Source organism: Acipenser ruthenus, chromosome 24, assembly GCF_902713425.1.
Source record: "Acipenser ruthenus chromosome 24, fAciRut3.2 maternal haplotype, whole genome shotgun sequence".
Lineage (NCBI taxonomy): Eukaryota > Metazoa > Chordata > Actinopteri > Acipenseriformes > Acipenseridae > Acipenser > Acipenser ruthenus.
This window is the reverse complement of record NC_081212.1, coordinates 11,234,888-11,253,920: the sequence shown is the minus strand read 5'-3', so window position 1 is coordinate 11,253,920 and position 19,033 is coordinate 11,234,888. Positions and strand designations below refer to the sequence as shown.

At 39.6% G+C, this 19,033-nt stretch overlaps 11 non-coding genes across 11 annotated transcripts; 3 read left to right on the top strand and 8 right to left on the bottom strand.

The window, feature by feature from the left end:
• Window positions 1-141: 141 nt before the first annotated feature.
• On the top strand, window positions 142-232 carry trnar-ucu (transfer RNA arginine (anticodon UCU)). The gene is given in 2 exon segments: window positions 142-178; window positions 197-232. It is a non-coding gene; the product is annotated as a tRNA-Arg (tRNA).
• Window positions 233-331: 99 nt separating this feature from the next.
• On the bottom strand, window positions 332-405 carry trnat-ugu (transfer RNA threonine (anticodon UGU)). The gene has a single exon. It is a non-coding gene; the product is annotated as a tRNA-Thr (tRNA).
• An 864-nt stretch (window positions 406-1,269) lies between these two features.
• Window positions 1,270-1,361, top strand: trnar-ucu (transfer RNA arginine (anticodon UCU)). Its single transcript is given in 2 exon segments — window positions 1,270-1,307; window positions 1,326-1,361. It is a non-coding gene; the product is annotated as a tRNA-Arg (tRNA).
• Window positions 1,362-1,461: 100 nt separating this feature from the next.
• Window positions 1,462-1,535, bottom strand: trnat-ugu (transfer RNA threonine (anticodon UGU)). The gene has a single exon. It is a non-coding gene; the product is annotated as a tRNA-Thr (tRNA).
• Window positions 1,536-8,305: 6,770 nt separating this feature from the next.
• Window positions 8,306-8,396, top strand: trnar-ucu (transfer RNA arginine (anticodon UCU)). Its single transcript is given in 2 exon segments — window positions 8,306-8,342; window positions 8,361-8,396. It is a non-coding gene; the product is annotated as a tRNA-Arg (tRNA).
• A 99-nt stretch (window positions 8,397-8,495) lies between these two features.
• On the bottom strand, window positions 8,496-8,569 carry trnat-ugu (transfer RNA threonine (anticodon UGU)). The gene has a single exon. It is a non-coding gene; the product is annotated as a tRNA-Thr (tRNA).
• Window positions 8,570-9,640: 1,071 nt separating this feature from the next.
• Window positions 9,641-9,714, bottom strand: trnat-ugu (transfer RNA threonine (anticodon UGU)). Its single transcript has one exon. It is a non-coding gene; the product is annotated as a tRNA-Thr (tRNA).
• A 1,237-nt stretch (window positions 9,715-10,951) lies between these two features.
• On the bottom strand, window positions 10,952-11,025 carry trnat-ugu (transfer RNA threonine (anticodon UGU)). Its single transcript has one exon. It is a non-coding gene; the product is annotated as a tRNA-Thr (tRNA).
• Window positions 11,026-12,093: 1,068 nt separating this feature from the next.
• trnat-ugu (transfer RNA threonine (anticodon UGU)) lies at window positions 12,094-12,167 on the bottom strand. The gene has a single exon. It is a non-coding gene; the product is annotated as a tRNA-Thr (tRNA).
• Window positions 12,168-13,234: 1,067 nt separating this feature from the next.
• trnat-ugu (transfer RNA threonine (anticodon UGU)) lies at window positions 13,235-13,308 on the bottom strand. The gene has a single exon. It is a non-coding gene; the product is annotated as a tRNA-Thr (tRNA).
• Window positions 13,309-14,381: 1,073 nt separating this feature from the next.
• trnat-ugu (transfer RNA threonine (anticodon UGU)) lies at window positions 14,382-14,455 on the bottom strand. Its single transcript has one exon. It is a non-coding gene; the product is annotated as a tRNA-Thr (tRNA).
• Between the last annotated feature and the right edge of the window lie 4,578 nt (window positions 14,456-19,033).

Here is a 19,033-nt window from a genome sequence, read left to right as displayed (position 1 = left end):
GCCGAGTGGTAAAGGCGATGTCTTGCACTGTGCTCTGCACGCGCAGGTTTGAATCCCATCCCCGTCGTTTTTTGGCACGTTTTCCTCCGTGGCTTTGGCTCCGTCTACCTCAACTTTGCCGTGCAGGACATAACGGTACAGGGCTCTGTGGCACAATGGATAGCGTGTTGGACTTCTAGGCTGGTTGTGTGGTGTGATTCAAAGGTTGCGGGTTCGAGTCCTGCCAGAGTCGTGAATGTTTATGTGTGTGTTTTTGGATTAATTCGTTGTGTTTTTTTTTTTTTCGAAGAAGACGCTGGTATGCATTTATCTTTGGGACAAGAAGTAAAAGTGACACTGCTGGGATTCGAACCCAGGATCTCCTGTTTACAAGACAGGTGCTTTAACCAACTAAACCACAATGCCCCACACTTGCCAGCTGCTCGATGTCTCCTCTTGGCGCTCCAGGTGGTGCACTTGTTTTGTGTGTTGTACTTATACGGCAGGATGCTGCAGTTGTGAGTTGGAGGCTCCCCGGAAGCTGCTTTTTCAAAACTTGCAATCTGGATACAAATGATCTGGATTTGTAATCCTATATTTTGTGATCGAGATTACTTTTTAAAATGCTGGACTTTTTAATCGCAATTATTCGTAATATGGATGATCCAGCAGTGATATTTTCTGAACAAATGGATCAAAATGATCCAGATTACAAGTTTTGAAAAACCGGCTCCTGGTGCATATCTGTTTTGTGTCTCCCTCTGGTCCTGTCATTCTGATTGATTTATCTTCAATGACAACATTAATCATGTGAAACGGAGGAGATAAGAAGACTTTTTTGTAATGGTATGGCTAATAGATGGATGAATAGAGAGAAGGAGAGATTAAAAAATAATATTTATTTTTAGAAATCAAAATATAGAGAGAAAAAAAAGATATATATATTTATAATTATAAATCAAAAGTTAGATAGAGATGAATAAAATAAATAATATTGACATTTATAAATCAAAAGATAGATAGATAGATAGATAGATAGATAGATAGATAGATAGATAGATTGATTGAATGAATGAAACCAGAAAGGGCTGGGTGATGGAAGAGTGAAATATGTTTTTTTTAATGTGATTGCTGCATCGAGGACGAGGTGGCCGAGTGGTAAAGGCGATGTCTTGCACTGTGCTCTGCACGCGCAGGTTTGAATCCCATCCCCGTCGTTTTTTGGCACGTTTTCCTCCGTGGCTTTGGCTCCGTCTACCTCAACTTTGCCGTGTCAGACATAACGGTGCAGGCCTCTGTGGCGCAATGGATAGCGTGTTGGACTTCTAGGCTGGTTGTGTGGTGTGATTCAAAGGTTGCGGGTTCGAGTCCCGCCAGAGTCGTGAATGTTTATGTGTGTTTTTTTGGATTAATTCGTTGTGTTTTTTTTTTTTTTCGAAGACGACGCTGGTATGCATTTATCTTTGGGAGAAGAAGTAAAAGTGACACTGCTGGGATTCGAACCCAGGATCTCCTGTTTACAAGACAGGTGCTTTAACCAACTAAACCACAATGCCCCACACTTGCCAGCTGCTCGATGTCTCCTCTTGGCGCTCCAGGTGGTGCACTTGTTTTGTGTGTGGTACTTATACGGCAGGATGCTGCAGTTGTGAGTTGGAGGCTCCCCGGGAGCTGCTTTTTCAAAACTTGTAATCTGGATACAAATGATCTGGATTTGTAATCCTATATTTTGTGATCGAGATTACTTTTTAAAATGCTGGACTTTTTAATCGCAATTATTTGTAATATGGATGATCCAGCAGTGATATTTTCTGAACAAATGGATCAAAATGATCCAGATTACAAGTTTTGAAAAACCGGCTCCTGGTGCATATCTCTTTTGTGTCTCCCTCTGGTCCTGTCATTCTGATTGATTTATCTTCAATGACAACATTAATCGTGTGAAACGGAGGAGATAAGAAGACTTTTTTGTAATGGTATGGCTAATAGATGGATGGATAGAGAGAAGGAGAGATTAAAAAATAATATTTATTTTTAGAAATCAAAATATAGAGAGAAAAAAAAGATATATATATATTTATAATTATAAATCAAAAGTTAGATAGAGATGAATAAAATAAATAATATTGACATTTATAAATCAAAAGATAGATAGATAGATAGATAGATAGATAGATACTTTTTTTACTTTTTCAAAAAACTTTATTAAATCTTTAAAAAAAAACATTTAACAAAGAACAACATTACAATATCACATTTTTCTAAAATAATATTATTTCTTAAAAACTAGTACAGCAAAAAAATTATAAATAAATATTAATCAATTCTTCTTCAGTTTCACATAATACCCCTCCTATACACCAGTTCATGTCAAAAGTTTCTAAATCACTCATCATTTTATAAAAATTAAAATCTAATTTAATTCTGTTAATGACTAGCATTCTAAAAACAATAATAATATCTTCTTCTCCCACTCCAGTTACTTTAGCTTTCCTGGTTTTTAAAATTGACAATTTAGCTTGTCCTAACAAGAAATTAGCCAACTGACACAGATATTTCTTTTTTTGTGTGTACTGTACACCAAAAATAAAAACACTTTCAGAAAAAACTAACCCCAGCTGTTTAAAAAGATCTTTCATCAGTCTAAAAAGAGGGATTAGTCTATTGCACACATTATAACAATGGAAAACAGTTTCTCTAGCAGCACAAAAAGGACATTGGTCATTTATTGCAGGGTCAATGATACAGAGGCAGGAGTTAACAGCAAGGATTGTATGCAGCAGCCTCCACTGCAGATCTCCTGATCTCTTGGGCAGTGGGGGCTTGTAGAGGGATCTCCAGGCTGGTTTTGCCTGCTCCTCTACCCCCAGCCGCCCTCTCCAGTGTGTGTCTGGAAGCCCCTGCAACTGGGCTTTGTTTTTTACTTTTGTACAGATTTCATATAGACTGTCACTGTTTATATTTGACAGGGGGAGATCTGTCAAATGTTTTACTTTTAGCAACAGTCTACCCTCCTCACTATCTTGACTGATGTTTGGGGAGATTGATAAAAAAGGAAAAGGAGTTTCTGGAGGGGTCTTTATGCGCTCAGTAAATGCTCTTTGCAATAATTCTTTATACTCACTAGGCATCGCTATATGAAACTGAGAGAGTAACCTCGCAGCAACTCTCTCTGAGTGCATTCCCAAAACTGAGGACAAGCTCTGCGGGCTCTGCCAGTTAAAAGTGTCCAAGTCCAGTACATGGCGGAGTTTTGTGACCCCCGCCTTCACCATCAAATTAGAAACAGTTTGAGAATCAGTCAGCTGCACTTTAAAAACAGGGTTAAAAAGCAAAGGATTTTCTAAAAGCCAATAAAAGTCCAGAGCTCCCTTGCTCAACCCCACTCTCAGATTCTGCCATGCTCTCAGCAGACTCTGGTAAAAAGATGGGAGGCAACTAAAATCAACCTGAGCAATGTTCATTAAAAAGAGTTGTTTATCCAGCCCCATCCCTCCGACTTGTCGCAAGAACAGCACCGCCAGCTCTGTCCAGACAGGTTTCTCTGCACTGTACAGCATCTTCTTTACTGTCTGCAGCCTAAAAGCTGCAGTCCTGCTAGATAGTTCCATTAGCCCCTGTCCGCCCTCCACTAAAGGCAGGTAGAGAACACTCTGCCTCAGCCAGTGCAGTCCATCCCAGAAGAAACTCAGAAATTCCTTCTGGATTTCTTTCAGAAAGGTCTGTTGCGGTTCGACACATATAAGTTTATGCCAAAGTGAGGAGGCTGCTAGGTTGTTAACAACAAGGACTCTTCCCCTGAAGGACAGCTTTGGTAATATCCACCGCCACTTCTGAAGACGCCCTCTCACCTTCTCCAGTACCCCCTCCCAGTTCTTCTGTATGGCTCTCTCATTCCCCAGAAAAACTCCCAGGTATTTGATCTCATCCCTTTTCCACAGTAATTCACTTGGCAAGACTGGGGGGCCAGCATCTTTCCAGTCTCCTATTAATAAAGCCTCACTTTTTTGCCAGTTTATTTTAGCAGAAGAAATTTTTTCAAACATTTTTTGACTTTCACAAATACTGTTAACATCCTGTTGGTTTGTTATAAAAACAGCTATATCATCTGCATAAGCAGAAACTTTTATAGGTTGAAACAGACTTCCAGGGATGGATATTCCAGTCAGCACTTGTCTAAGTCTGTTGATTAAGGGCTCAATAGAAAGGGAATAGAGCATCCCGGAAAGAGGGCAGCCCTGTCTAATACCCCTGAGGACTGGGAAAGGTGCACTCAGCCCCCCATTGATTTTCAGCAAACTGAAAATGTCACAGTACAGGAGCTGTATTTGGGCAATAAAGCCTGGGCCAAATCCGAAAGCTTCAAATACTTTCCATAAATAATTTTGATCGACTCTGTCAAAGGCCTTCTCCTGATCAAGGGAGATAAGCCCAGCAGGGAAACCAAAGAGCTTGGAGGCAGCCAAAACATCCCGAATTAAAAAGATATTGTCAAAAATGCACCTGTCTGGGACACAATAGGTTTGGTCACGATGTACGATGTTGCCTATCACAGTACTCAGTCTATTTGCCAGGGCTCTAGCTATTATTTTATAATCCGTTCCCAGCAACGACACAGGCCTCCAGTTTTTGATACTGCACAGATCTCCTTTCTTTGGTAACAGGGTTATAACAGCTCTCCTGCAACTCAAGGGCAGTTCTCCTTTATCCAAACTTTCAGTGAACACTGCATGCAGATCATACTTTAGCAATGTCCAAAATCCTTTAAAGAATTCAACTGGCAGCCCATCTATTCCAGGGGTTTTACCCCCTTTCAGCCCCTGGAGTGCGTCAGAGAGCTCCTGTACAGTTAGGGGACCATCCAGATCCTTTTGTGTGTCTTCAGAGATCTTCGGTAGAGCCTCCAGGAAATGCTCGATTTCTTCAGGCTGCCCTCCAGCCTCCGCTGTGAACAGCTCCGAATAAAAACTTGTAGCAAAACGCCGGATCTCTCCGGGCTCCCTCAGCTCCTCCCCTGCTGGTGTCTTTAAGCAGTGTATGATCTTCCGTTGCGCACTCTTCTTCTCCAGACTGAAGAAAAACTGTGTGGGCGCGTCGATCTCATTGATATTCTGTACCCGTGACCTCACCAAGGCCCCTTGCACTTTGACATTCAGCAGGTCGGCAAGCTGCTGTTTTTTACTTTTGAGGTCTTGAATCGACCTACTATTTAGATTGGACTGCAGAGCTCCCTGAAGCTCCATCACATCCCTCTCCAGCTCTTCCAGAGTCTCAGTCATCCTCTTTGTGACATTAGCAGTGTATTGCTGACAAAACAATCTGATCTGCACCTTTCCCACATCCCACCATTGCGCTAGGGAATTAAAAGAGGCTTTCTGCAGTCTCCATCTTTCCCAGAAGAAAATCAGACATTTTTTAAAATGGGAATCTTTCAAAAGTTGTACATTAAAGTGCCAGTAAGACCGCCCTGGTTTAAAAGAGGGTAAAGTTACAAAAACAGTTATAAGGTTGTGATCAGAGAGACCAGTAGGGGAAATAAAACACTTTGTTATCAGGTTAAGACATGGCTTAAAAATATAAAAGCGGTCTAGCCTGGCCAGGGAAATGATATTATCACAAATTTTGACCCAAGTGTATTGTCTGCTTTCTGTATTAAAAGCCTTCCATACATCTGTTAAATCGTGCTTATTTAAAACACTTAAAAGCTTTCTAGCAGACTGAGGGTGTGGTTCTGGATGATTGCGATCTTCTGCATGTTTCACAGTACAGTTAAAATCACCTGCTAAAAACACCCCCTCTTCATCACTACAATCATCTAAAACTTGGTCTAAAATGCAAAAAAATGTGACCCTTTCCTTCCCATCATTAGGTGCATACACATTAATAAACACAAAGGAATTATCCCCCACCCTCGCTTTCACTTTAAGCAATCTTCCTTTTACTACCTCAGTAGTATTAATCCAGTCAGGTTTAAAAGCCTCTGAAAATAAAACAGCAACTCCAGCACTTAAGTTTGACCCATGGCTAAAAACAATCTCCCCCTTCCAGTCTTTAGCCCAGTCTGTCTGATTTTTAATATCAGAATGCGTTTCTTGTATAAAAGTTACATCTATTTTTTTCTGACTAAGGTACTCAAACAAAGCTGCTCTTTTCAATTCATCTCTACAACCATTAATGTTTAAAGATCCCATTGTAAAAGAACTCATATTAGAAGGAAAGGGAAAAAACATACAGGAACATGAAACAGTAAAAACACATACATTCAAAAATAAAATAAATGTTTTATAATTCATTTTATTCTATTTTTTAAACTGTTTACGGACTTTGGCAATTAAATTCTTTAAACGCCAGCCTTCTTGCTCAGTAATACCAGAGCCGGACGCTTTCTGCAAAGTGTACCGTGCCGACAATAAAAACATTTCTAGATTTGGGAAGTGCTCCCCAACATTTATCCCTCTCCGCCCTTTTGTGATTTCTAAAAACTCTTTAATTCTTTTTACACTATACCCCGCACTAGTGAACGAGGACTCTGAGCCTTGAGAGCAGTCAGTAAAACTCGCTTCTTCCTCGCTGTCAATCTCAGAGCTATCCTCTGGTGTTTTACAAGCAATGCTGACGCTCCACATCTTTTCTCCACTCGTTTTGGCTTGAGGGCTGGACTGCACCTCCTCGCTATCTTCTGCATTGCTAGCTTTTTTACATGCAATCTCATCTCTCGTTCTTTTTTTTCCCTGGCGTTTTTTTTTCGGGGTTTTGAAATCTGAAAAAGATTCTGTACCACCTTCCTCCATTTTCTCTTCCTGACCCACACTTTCAACCTTTTTGCCTTCTGTTTTCTCTCCCCCCTCAACCTGTACAACTTTCCTAGCCTCCTCTATAGGTCCAGCAGACACTCCCTCTGTCTCCGCTTCTGCTCTGTGCTCCTGCTGCTTGCTGACAATCGCCTCTTCTCCACCACTGACTTCAGGTGGAGCGATCGGCTTTTCAGCGCTACTCTTGACATTTTCGCTCACTTGCACATCTGTCTCTTTTGCCTGATTATCATTTTTCCCCTCAGTTTTATTTTCCTTTACTTCAGTTGCACCCTGACCACTGCCACCCGCACTCTCGTGATCCCCGGACTCACGCTCTACATTCTGCCCCTCAGACTGCCTGTCTTTCTTTCTCTCCTCCTCCCTGCGCTCGCTCTCGGCTTTTTCTTTCTCTCCGCTACCTGTATCAGTGGGCTTTTCTGGGCAATTTTTAGCTATATGCCCTTCTACACCGCAGTTGAAGCACTTCATTGCTTCTGTGCTGGCAAAAATTATATAATCAGTCCCCTCTATTTTAAATTTAAGAGACACATTTAATTCCTGATTTACGTCTTTTAAAACCATATTTAGTTTTCTACGAAAAGATACAATATGTTTTAATTTCGGAGACTTGCAACCAAGCGGGATTCTTTGGGGGCTAGTTACAATCTGACCGTATCTCGACAGCGCCGCTTCCAGTAAATCATTTTTTAAAAAAGGGGGTACGTTTGATAAAATAACTCTTCTGAAAGGTACCGCAAGCGGCGTCACAGTAACAAAGGTGTTATTAATCACAATCCCCTTTTCCACAACTTTAGAAACAAGATCGGTGTCACTCAAAAACGCAACAACCGATCCGCTCATTCTAGAGGCAGATTTTATGTTGTTACATCCAACAACTTTTCCTAACTCCAAAACACACTGCTCCAAAGCCACAAAACCTTCCGTCACTATTTTTATCCCGTGGCGGCGGGTTAACTTTTCAAAAGGAACATTTGGGGGAGCTTCCCTCCCCCCTGAGCTGGCCATATTGGCCTTCTCAGAGCTGACCCTCGTCAGCTACAAAAACACAAGACTCAAAAAATAAAAAGCAAAAAAATCAAAAAAATAAAACAAACAAACAGACAAACATGAAACAAAAAAAAAAACAATCACTCACCTACTCACTCTACACACCTTCACTCTCCCTCAGCAGCACACACTCCTCACTCTCCCAGCATGCACCACTAGACAGAAAGAGTAGATAGATAGATAGATAGATAGATAGATAGATAGATAGATAGATAGATAGATTGATTGATTGATTGATTGAATGAATGAAACCAGAAAGGGCTGGGTGATGGAAGAGTGAAATATGTTTTTTTTAATGTGATTGCTGCATAGAGGACGAGGTGGCCGAGTGGTAAAGGCGATGTCTTGCACTGTGCTCTGCACGCGCAGGTTTGAATCCCATCCCCGTCGTTTTTTGGCACGTTTTCCTCCGTGGCTTTGGCTCCGTCTACCTCAACTTTGCCGTGTCAGACATAACGGTGCAGGGCTCTGTGGCGCAATGGATAGCGTGTTGGACTTCTAGGCTGGTTGTGTGGTGTGATTCAAAGGTTGCTGGTTCGAGTCCCGCCAGAGTCGTGAATGTTTATGTGTGTTTTTTTGGATTAATTCGTTGTGTTTTTTTTTTTTTCGAAGAAGACGCTGGTATGCATTTATCTTTGGGAGAAGAAGTAAAAGTGACACTGCTGGGATTCGAACCCAGGATCTCCTGTTTACAAGACAGGTGCTTTAACCAACTAAACCACAATGCCCCACACTTGCCAGCTGCTCGATGTCTCCTCTTGGCGCTCCAGGTGGTGCACTTGTTTTGTGTGTGGTACTTATACGGCAGGATGCTGCAGTTGTGAGTTGGAGGCTCCCCGGGAGCTGCTTTTTCAAAACTTGTAATCTGGATACAAATGATCTGGATTTGTAATCCTATATTTTGTGATCGAGATTACTTTTTAAAATGCTGGACTTTTTAATCGCAATTATTTGTAATATGGATGATCCAGCAGTGATATTTTCTGAACAAATGGATCAAAATGATCCAGATTACAAGTTTTGAAAAACCGGCTCCTGGTGCATATCTCTTTTGTGTCTCCCTCTGGTCCTGTCATTCTGATTGATTTATCTTCAATGACAACATTAATCGTGTGAAACGGAGGAGATAAGAAGACTTTTTTGTAATGGTATGGCTAATAGATGGATGGATAGAGAGAAGGAGAGATTAAAAAATAATATTTATTTTTAGAAATCAAAATATAGAGAGAAAAAAAAGATATATATATATTTATAATTATAAATCAAAAGTTAGATAGAGATGAATAAAATAAATAATATTGACATTTATAAATCAAAAGATAGATAGATAGATAGATAGATAGATAGATAGATAGATTGATAGATAGATTGATTCATTGATTGATTGAATGAATGAAACCAGAAAGGGCTGGGTGATGGAAGAGTGAAATATGTTTTTTTTTAACGTGATTGCTGCATGGAGGACGAGGTGGCCGAGTGGTAAAGGCGATGTCTTGCACTGTGCTCTGCACGCGCAAGTTTGAATCCCATCCCTGTCGTTTTTTGGCACGTTTTCCTCCGTGGCCTTGGCTCCGTCTACCTCAACTTTGCCGTGCCGGTCATAACGGTGCAGGGCTCTGTGGTGCAATGGATAGCATGTTGGACTTTTAGGCTGGTTGTGTGGTGTGATTTAAAGGTTGCGGGTTTGAGTCCCGCCAGAGTCGTGAATGTTTATGTGTGTTTTTTTGAATTAATTAGTTGTGTTTTTTTTTTAGAAGAAGAAGACGGTATGCATTTAGCTTTGGGACAAGAAGTAAAAGAGGCACTGCTGAGATTCGTACCCAGGATCTCCTGTTTACAAGGCAGGTGCTTTAACCAACTAAGCCACAATGCCCCCACACGTGCCAAATGCTCGATGTCTCCTCCAGGTGCTCTATGTGGTGCACTTGTTTTGTGTGTCGTACTTATACGGCAGGATGCTGCAGTTGTGAGTTGGAGGCTCCCCGGGAGCTGCTTTTTCAAAACTTGCAATCTGGATACAAATGATCTGGATTTGTAATCCTATATTTTGTGATTGAGATTACTTTTTAAAATGCTGGACTTTTCAATCGCAGTTATTCGTAATATGGATAATCCAGCAGTGACATTTTCTGAACAAATTGATCAAAATGATCCAGATTACAAGTTTTGAAAAAACGGCTCCTGGTGCATATCTCTTTTGTGTCTCCCTCTGGTCCTGTAATTTTGATTGATTTAGCTTCAATGACAACATTAATCATGTGAAACGGAGGATAGAAGAAGACTTTTTTTGTAATGGTATGGCTAATAGATGGATGGATAGAGAGAAGGAGAGAGTTAAAAAATAATATTTATTTTTAGAAATCAAAATATAGATAGAGAGAGATAAAAATTATATATATACAGTGTATTTATAATTAAAAATCAAAAGTTAGATAGAGATTAATTTAATAAATAATATTGACATTTATAAATCAAAAGTTAGATAGATATATCTATCTATCTAACTTTTGATTTATAAATGTCAATATTATTTATTAAATTAATCTCTATCTAACTTTTGATTTTTAATTATAAATACACTGTATATATATAATTTTTATCTCTCTCTATCTATATTTTGATTTCTAAAAATAAATAAATATTATTATATAGATAGATAGATAGATAGATAGATAGATAGATAGATAGATTGATTGATTGAATGAATGAAACCAGAAAGGGCTGGGTGATGGAAGAGTGAAATGTGTTTTTTTAATGTGATTGCTGTATGGAGGACGAGGTGGCCGAGTGGTAAAGGCCATGCCTTGCACTGTGCTCAGTACGCGCAGGTTTGAATCCCATCCCTGTCGTTTTTTGGCACATTTTCCTCCGTGGCCTTGGCTCCGTCTACCTCAACTTTGCCGTGCCAGTCATAATGGTGCAGGGCTCTGTGGTGCAATGGATAGCATGTTGGACTTTTAGGCTGGTTGTGTGGTGTGATTTAAAGGTTGCGGGTTTGAGTCCCGCCAGAGTCGTGAATGTTTATGTGTGTTTTTTTGAATTAATTAGTTGTGTTTTTTTTTTAGAAGGAGAAGACGGTATGCATTTAGCTTTGGTACAAGAATTAAAAGAGGCACTGCTGGGATTCGAACCCAGGATCTCCTGTTTACAAGACAGGTGCTTTAACCAACTAAGCCACAATGCCCCACACGTGCCAACTGCTCGATGTCTCCTCCAGGTGCTCTATGTGGTGCACTTGTTTTGTGTGTCGTACTACACGGCAGGATGCTGCAGTTGTGAGTTGGAGGCTCCCCGGGAGCTGCTTTTTCAAAACTTGCAATCTGGATACAAATGATCTGGATTTGTAATCCTATATTTTGTGATTGAGATTACTTTTTAAAATGCTGGACTTTTTAATCGCAGTTATTCGTAATATGGATAATCCAGCAGTGACATTTTCTGAACAAATTGATCAAAATGATCCAGATTACAAGTTTTGAAAAACCGGCTCCTGGTGCATATCTCTTTTGTGTCTCCCTCTGGTCCTGTAATTTTGATTGATTTAGCTTCAATGACAACATTAATCATGTGAAACGGAGGATAGAAGAAGACTTTTTTTGTAATGGTATGGCTAATAGATGGATGGATAGAGAGAAGGAGAGAGGTAAAAAATAATATTGATTTTTAGAAATCAAAATATAGATAGAGAGAGATAAAAATATATATATACAGTGTATTTATAATTAAAAATCAAAAGTTAGATAGAGATTAATTTAATAAATAATATTGACATTTATAAATCAAAAGTTAGATAGATAGATAGATAGATAGATAGATAGATAGATTGATAGATTGATTGATTGAATGAATGAAACCAGAAAGGGCTGGGTGATGGAAGAGTGAAATGTGTTTTTTTAATGTGATTGCTGTATGGAGGACGAGGTGGCCGAGTGGTAAAGGCCATGCCTTGCACTGTGCTCAGTACGCGCAGGTTTGAATCCCATCCCTGTCGTTTTTTGGCACATTTTCTTCCGTGGCCTTGGCTCCGTCTACCTCAACTTTGCCGTGCCAGTCATAATGGTGCAGGGCTCTGTGGTGCAATGGATAGCATGTTGGACTTTTAGGCTGGTTGTGTGGTGTGATTTAAAGGTTGTGGGTTTGAGTCCCGCCAGAGTCGTGAATGTTTATGTGTGTTTTTTTGAATTAATTAGTTGTGTTTTTTTTTCAGAAGAAGAAGACGGTATGCATTTAGCTTTGGTACAAGAATTAAAAGAGGCACTGCTGGGATTCGAACCCAGGATCTCCTGTTTACAAGACAGGTGCTTTAACCAACTAAGCCACAATGCCCCACACGTGCCAACTGCTCGATGTCTCCTCCAGGTGCTCTATGTGGTGCACTTGTTTTGTGTGTCGTACTACACGGCAGGATGCTGCAGTTGTGAGTTGGAGGCTCCCCGGGAGCTGCTTTTTCAAAACTTGCAATCTGGATACAAATGATCTGGATTTGTAATCCTATATTTTGTGATTGAGATTACTTTTTAAAATGCTGGACTTTTTAATCGCAGTTATTCGTAATATGGATAATCCAGCAGTGACATTTTCTGAACAAATTGATCAAAATGATCCAGATTACAAGTTTTGAAAAACCGGCTCCTGGTGCATATCTCTTTTGTGTCTCCCTCTGGTCCTGTAATTTTGATTGATTTAGCTTCAATGACAACATTAATCATGTGAAACGGAGGATAGAAGAAGACTTTTTTTGTAATGGTATGGCTAATAGATGGATGGATAGAGAGAAGGAGAGAGGTAAAAAATAATATTGATTTTTAGAAATCAAAATATAGATAGAGAGAGATAAAAATATATATATACAGTGTATTTATAATTAAAAATCAAAAGTTAGATAGAGATTAATTTAATAAATAATATTGACATTTATAAATCAAAAGTTAGATAGATAGATAGATAGATAGATAGATAGATAGATTGATAGATTGATTGATTGAATGAATGAAACCAGAAAGGGCTGGGTGATGGAAGAGTGAAATGTGTTTTTTTAATGTGATTGCTGTATGGAGGACGAGGTGGCCGAGTGGTAAAGGCCATGCCTTGCACTGTGCTCAGTACGCGCAGGTTTGAATCCCATCCCTGTCGTTTTTTGGCACATTTTCCTCCGTGGCCTTGGCTCCGTCTACCTCAACTTTGCCGTGCCAGTCATAATGGTGCAGGGCTCTGTGGTGCAATGGATAGCATGTTGGACTTTTAGGCTGGTTGTGTGGTGTGATTTAAAGGTTGCGGGTTTGAGTCCCGCCAGAGTCGTGAATGTTTATGTGTGTTTTTTTGAATTAATTAGTTGTGTTTTTTTTTAGAAGGAGAAGACGGTATGCATTTAGCTTTGGTACAAGAATTAAAAGAGGCACTGCTGGGATTCGAACCCAGGATCTCCTGTTTACAAGACAGGTGCTTTAACCAACTAAGCCACAATGCCCCACACGTGCCAACTGCTCGATGTCTCCTCCAGGTGCTCTATGTGGTGCACTTGTTTTGTGTGTCGTACTACACGGCAGGATGCTGCAGTTGTGAGTTGGAGGCTCCCCGGGAGCTGCTTTTTCAAAACTTGCAATCTGGATACAAATGATCTGGATTTGTAATCCTATATTTTGTGATTGAGATTACTTTTTAAAATGCTGGACTTTTTAATCGCAGTTATTCGTAATATGGATAATCCAGCAGTGACATTTTCTGAACAAATTGATCAAAATGATCCAGATTACAAGTTTTGAAAAACCGGCTCCTGGTGCATATCTCTTTTGTGTCTCCCTCTGGTCCTGTAATTTTGATTGATTTAGCTTCAATGACAACATTAATCATGTGAAACGGAGGATAGAAGAAGACTTTTTTTGTAATGGTATGGCTAATAGATGGATGGATAGAGAGAAGGAGAGAGGTAAAAAATAATATTGATTTTTAGAAATCAAAATATAGATAGAGAGAGATAAAAATATATATATACAGTGTATTTATAATTAAAAATCAAAAGTTAGATAGAGATTAATTTAATAAATAATATTGACATTTATAAATCAAAAGTTAGATAGATAGATAGATAGATAGATAGATAGATAGATAGATTGATAGATTGATTGATTGAATGAATGAAACCAGAAAGGGCTGGGTGATGGAAGAGTGAAATGTGTTTTTTTAATGTGATTGCTGTATGGAGGACGAGGTGGCCGAGTGGTAAAGGCCATGCCTTGCACTGTGCTCAGTACGCGCAGGTTTGAATCCCATCCCTGTCGTTTTTTGGCACATTTTCTTCCGTGGCCTTGGCTCCGTCTACCTCAACTTTGCCGTGCCGGTCATAACGGTACAGGGCTCTGTGGCGCAGTGGATAGCATGTTGGGCTTTTAGGCTGGTTGTGTGGTGTGATTCAAAGGTTGTGGGTTTGAGTCCCGCCAGAGTCGTGAATGTTTATGTGTGTTTTTTTTTATTAATTAGTTGTGTTTTTTTTTTTAGAAGAAGAAGACGGTATGCATTTAGCTTTGGGACAAGAATAAAAAGAGGCACTGCTGGGATTCGAACCCAGGATCTCCTGTTTACAAGACAGGTGCTTTAACCAACTAAGCCACAATGCCCCACAATGCCCCACACGTGCCAACTGCTCGATGTCTCCTCCAGGTGCTCTATGTGGTGCACTTGTTTTGTGTGTCGTACTACACGGCAGGATGCTGCAGTTGTGAGTTGGAGGCTCCCCGGGAGCTGCTTTTTCAAAACTTGCAATCTGGATACAAATGATCTGGATTTGTAATCCTATATTTTGTGATTGAGATTACTTTTTAAAATGCTGGACTTTTTAATCGCAGTTATTCGTAATATGGATAATCCAGCAGTGACATTTTCTGAACAAATTGATCAAAATGATCCAGATTACAAGTTTTGAAAAACCGGCTCCTGGTGCATATCTCTTTTGTGTCTCCCTCTGGTCCTGTAATTTTGATTGATTTAGCTTCAATGACAACATTAATCATGTGAAACGGAGGATAGAAGAAGACTTTTTTTGTAATGGTATGGCTAATAGATGGATGGATAGAGAGAAGGAGAGAGGTAAAAAATAATATTGATTTTTAGAAATCAAAATATAGATAGAGAGAGATAAAAATATATATATACAGTGTATTTATAATTAAAAATCAAAAGTTAGATAGAGATTAATTTAATAAATAATATTGACATTTATAAATCAAAAGATAGATAGATAGATAGATAGATAGATAGATAGATAGATAGATAGATAGATAGATAGATACTTACTTTTTAAATAACATTTATTTACAACAGAGTATAAACTTTTACATTACAATAAATTCTACAAAAAATTCATATATTTAGAACAATTTCATCAGACTCTTCATCCACCTCACAGAGCACTCCATTAAAACACCATATAATTTCAAATTTTAATAAATCGTGCATCATTTTATAAAAATTAAATTCAACACCTATACGTTCCCTTACTAGCTTTCGAAACACTTTAACCAAGTCTTGACTGTTTTTATCAATTTCACTGCTCCTACTTTTTAAAATGGCCAATTTAGCTTGACCTAACATAAAATTAGCCAACTGAAACACAAACTTTTTACTCTTTGCATATGTGACCCCAAAAATAAAAACCGTCTTCGTGAACTCCAAACCCAGCTTTAAAAAGAGGTTGTTTAAAAAAACAAACAATGGATCCAATCTTTGACATTCCATGTAGCAGTGAAAAACAGTCTCTCTTTTGCTGCAGAAAGGGCACTTGTCATTCACCTCCGGATTTAGTATTGTTATAAAAGCATTAACAGCCAGAATGGTATGCAAGAGTCTCCATTGTAAGTCACCAGATCTTTTACCAAGGGGAGGTTGGTATAAAGCTCTCCAGGCTGGCTTGTCCTCCTCTCCAGCTCCCAGCCGCTCTCTCCAATGTGTGTCCGGTAGAACTTTAAGCACATCTTGGAACTTTACTTTCACACACATTTGATATGCTTTTTTCCCCTCCAATAGGGAAAAGTGGCATCTACACAAGTCCTTCACTTTTAAAATCTTGCCACTCTCTTCCTCAAAATTACTAATAGCAGGAGAGATTAGCAAGGAAGGAAACGGAGCCTGCTGAGGGATTCGATGCTCACTAAAAACACTCTCCAGTGCCTCTCGCCACTCTGGGAGCAGAGCTTCATTCAGCTGTGACAGGTAAACGCCTGCCACACGTACAGACCGCATGGCCAGAGCATTGGCTAAACATTCTGGGTCCTTCCAAGCACATTTTTCTGTGTCTATTAGATCATAGATCCTCACAAGTTTAGCCCTAATAAGGGAATCATTAACCGATTTGAAACTATAAATGAAACTAAATTGTGGATTTAACACCAAAGGCTGTTGTAGAACCCAAAAGGGGTCTAAAGAAAACTCATACTCAGCCTTTAGTGCACCCCAAGCCCTCAGCATGCTCCTGTAAAACAGAGGAAGACACGACAAATTAATTTGACCAACATCCATAAATAGCAAATTAAAATCAAAACCAAACCCTCCAACCTGACGAAAGAAAGACAACGCCAGTCCTCTCCAAGGCAACTCTACCGGTGAATAAAACAATTTTTGCAATGTTTGCAGTCTGAAAGCAGCTGTCCTGCACTCAATATTAATGAATCCTTGCCCACCCTCATCCAATGGCAAATGCAACACACACTGCCTCAACCAGCAATATCCATTCCAAAAAAACTCCAAAAGCAGGGATTGGATCTGTTTCAACAACATTTTTGGAGGCTCCACACAAATTAACTTATGCCAAAGACTGGAGGCGACTAAATTATTTATTATTATTATTATTATTTAATCCTTAGCTGACGCCCTTATCCAGGGCGACTTACAATTGTTACAAGATATCACATTATTTTTACATACAATTACCCATTTATACAGTTGGGTTTTTACTGGAGCAATCTAGGTAAAGTACCTTGCTCAAGGGTACAGCAGCAGTGTCCCCACTGGGGATTGAACCCACGACCCTCCGGTCAAGAGTCCAGAGCCCTAACCACTACTCCACACTGCTGCCCTATTTACCACTAAAACTCTTCCTCTAAAAGACATTTGAGGAAGCAGCCACCTCCACCTCTGCAAACGTCCTTTTATATTTTCCAAAACCCCTTCCCAATTTTGCCTTTCCATTTTCTCATTGCCCATAAAAATTCCCAAATACTTGAAACCTTCTCGGGTCCACTGCAGTCCATCAGGCAATACCAATGACTTGCATCTTTTTTCTTCCCCAACCTGCACAGCACTGCTCTTACTCCAATTTACTCGTGCAGACGAAACCTTTTCAAAGATTTTCTGGGTCTCAACTAACACTTTTATGTCTTCTTGACTACTTATAAACAACATAATATCGTCAGCATAAGCTGACAGCTTAATTGACTGATTGCAGTTTGGAATATCTAAGCCCGTCAAAACACTTCTTAACCTACTCAAGAAAGGTTCAATTGATAGTGCGTATAACATACCAGATAGAGGGCATCCTTGTCTAATTCCTCTCTGAATTTTAAAAGGTGCAGTAAGTCCTCCGTTTATTTTAATCAAACTGAAAACGTTACAATAGAGCGATCTTATTTTACTAATGAAATTAGAGTTAAGACCAAAAGCAGCGAGGACCTTCCATAAATACTGGTGGTCGACTCTATCAAAAGCCTTTTCCTGATCTAACAAAAAAAGACCAGTACTAAAGCCAAACAATTTTGAGGCTGCCAATATGTCCCTGACCAAAAAGATATTATCAAAAATGGATCTATTTGGGATGCAATAAGTTTGATCAGGGTGCACCACAGTCTCGATCACTGTACTCAGTCTGTTGACTAGAGCTCTAGAAAGAATTTTATATTCGGAGCACAACAGTGACACAGGTCTCCAATTTTTTATGTCGCAAAGATCACCTTTCTTTGGAAGGAGCGTGATAACTGCTCTCCTGCAGCTTAGCGGCAGCTCTCCTTGCTCAAAACTCTCTTCAAAAACTTCAGCAAGATCATATTTCAACAGTTGCCAAAAACTTTTATAAAACTCCACGGGCAAGCCATCAATGCCAGGAGCTTTGCCCTGATTCAGCCCTTGCAGAGCAACAGTAAGTTCTTCGATAGACAGGGCACTCCCCAGCCCTTCATTAGCCTCCTCAGGCAAACACGTCATGCCCTGCAGGAAACCCTGCACCTCCTCAGGCTCAGCCCCAGCCTCCGCTGCAAATAAACCTGAGTAGAACTGGACAGCGTGCCTCCTGATCTCCTCCGGGTCTCTCAGCTCCACTCCGTCCGGCCTCCTTAGACAATGAATTGCCTTCCTTTGGCTACTTTTTTTCTCCAAACTGAAAAAAAACTGAGTAGGTGCGTCCATCTTCGTCAGCCCCTGCACCCTAGATCTCACCAGTGCTCCTTTCACTTTTACATCCAAAAGATTTGCAATTAATTTCTTTTTGTACTTTAATTTTTCAATTAGATTATCATTTTGCTTGGAGTCTAGAGCTCTCTGGAGCTCTAAGACATCCCGCTCCAGCTCCTGCAGAGACTCATTTACCCTCTTTGTAACGTTTTCATTGTACTGTTGACAGAATGTTTTTATTTGAACTTTACCTACGTCCCACCATTGTCTAAGATTTGAAAAGGAACCTTTATCATCCCTCCATGTTTTCCAAAAGAAATTAAAACATTTGATAAAATGCAAATCATTTAACAAACTAGTGTTGAATTTCCAATAGGAACGACTGCGTTTAACATTAGGCAATAAAACAGAAAGGAATACAAGGTTGTGATCAGAAAAGGTAGAAGGAGAGATGCTACATTGTTTTATCAGATTAAAATGCTCTTTGAAAACATAAATCCGATCTAATCTCGCCATTGAGATGTGACTCTTACTGTACTTAACCCAAGTATATTGTCTTTTATTAGGATGCACACTTTTCCACACATCAATTAAATCAATCTTTTTTAATATAACTGATAATTCTCTTGCAGACTTAAGGTGTGGCTCAGGATGATTTCTGTCTATTTTACAATGAGCAGTACAATTAAAGTCCCCTGCTAAAAACAAAACCTCATCAGACGTGCATTCTACTAAAACCTCGTCCAGAATTTTGAAAAATTCCAACCTCTCTTTTCCATCATTGGGGGCATAAATATTAATAAATACAAAGGATTGTC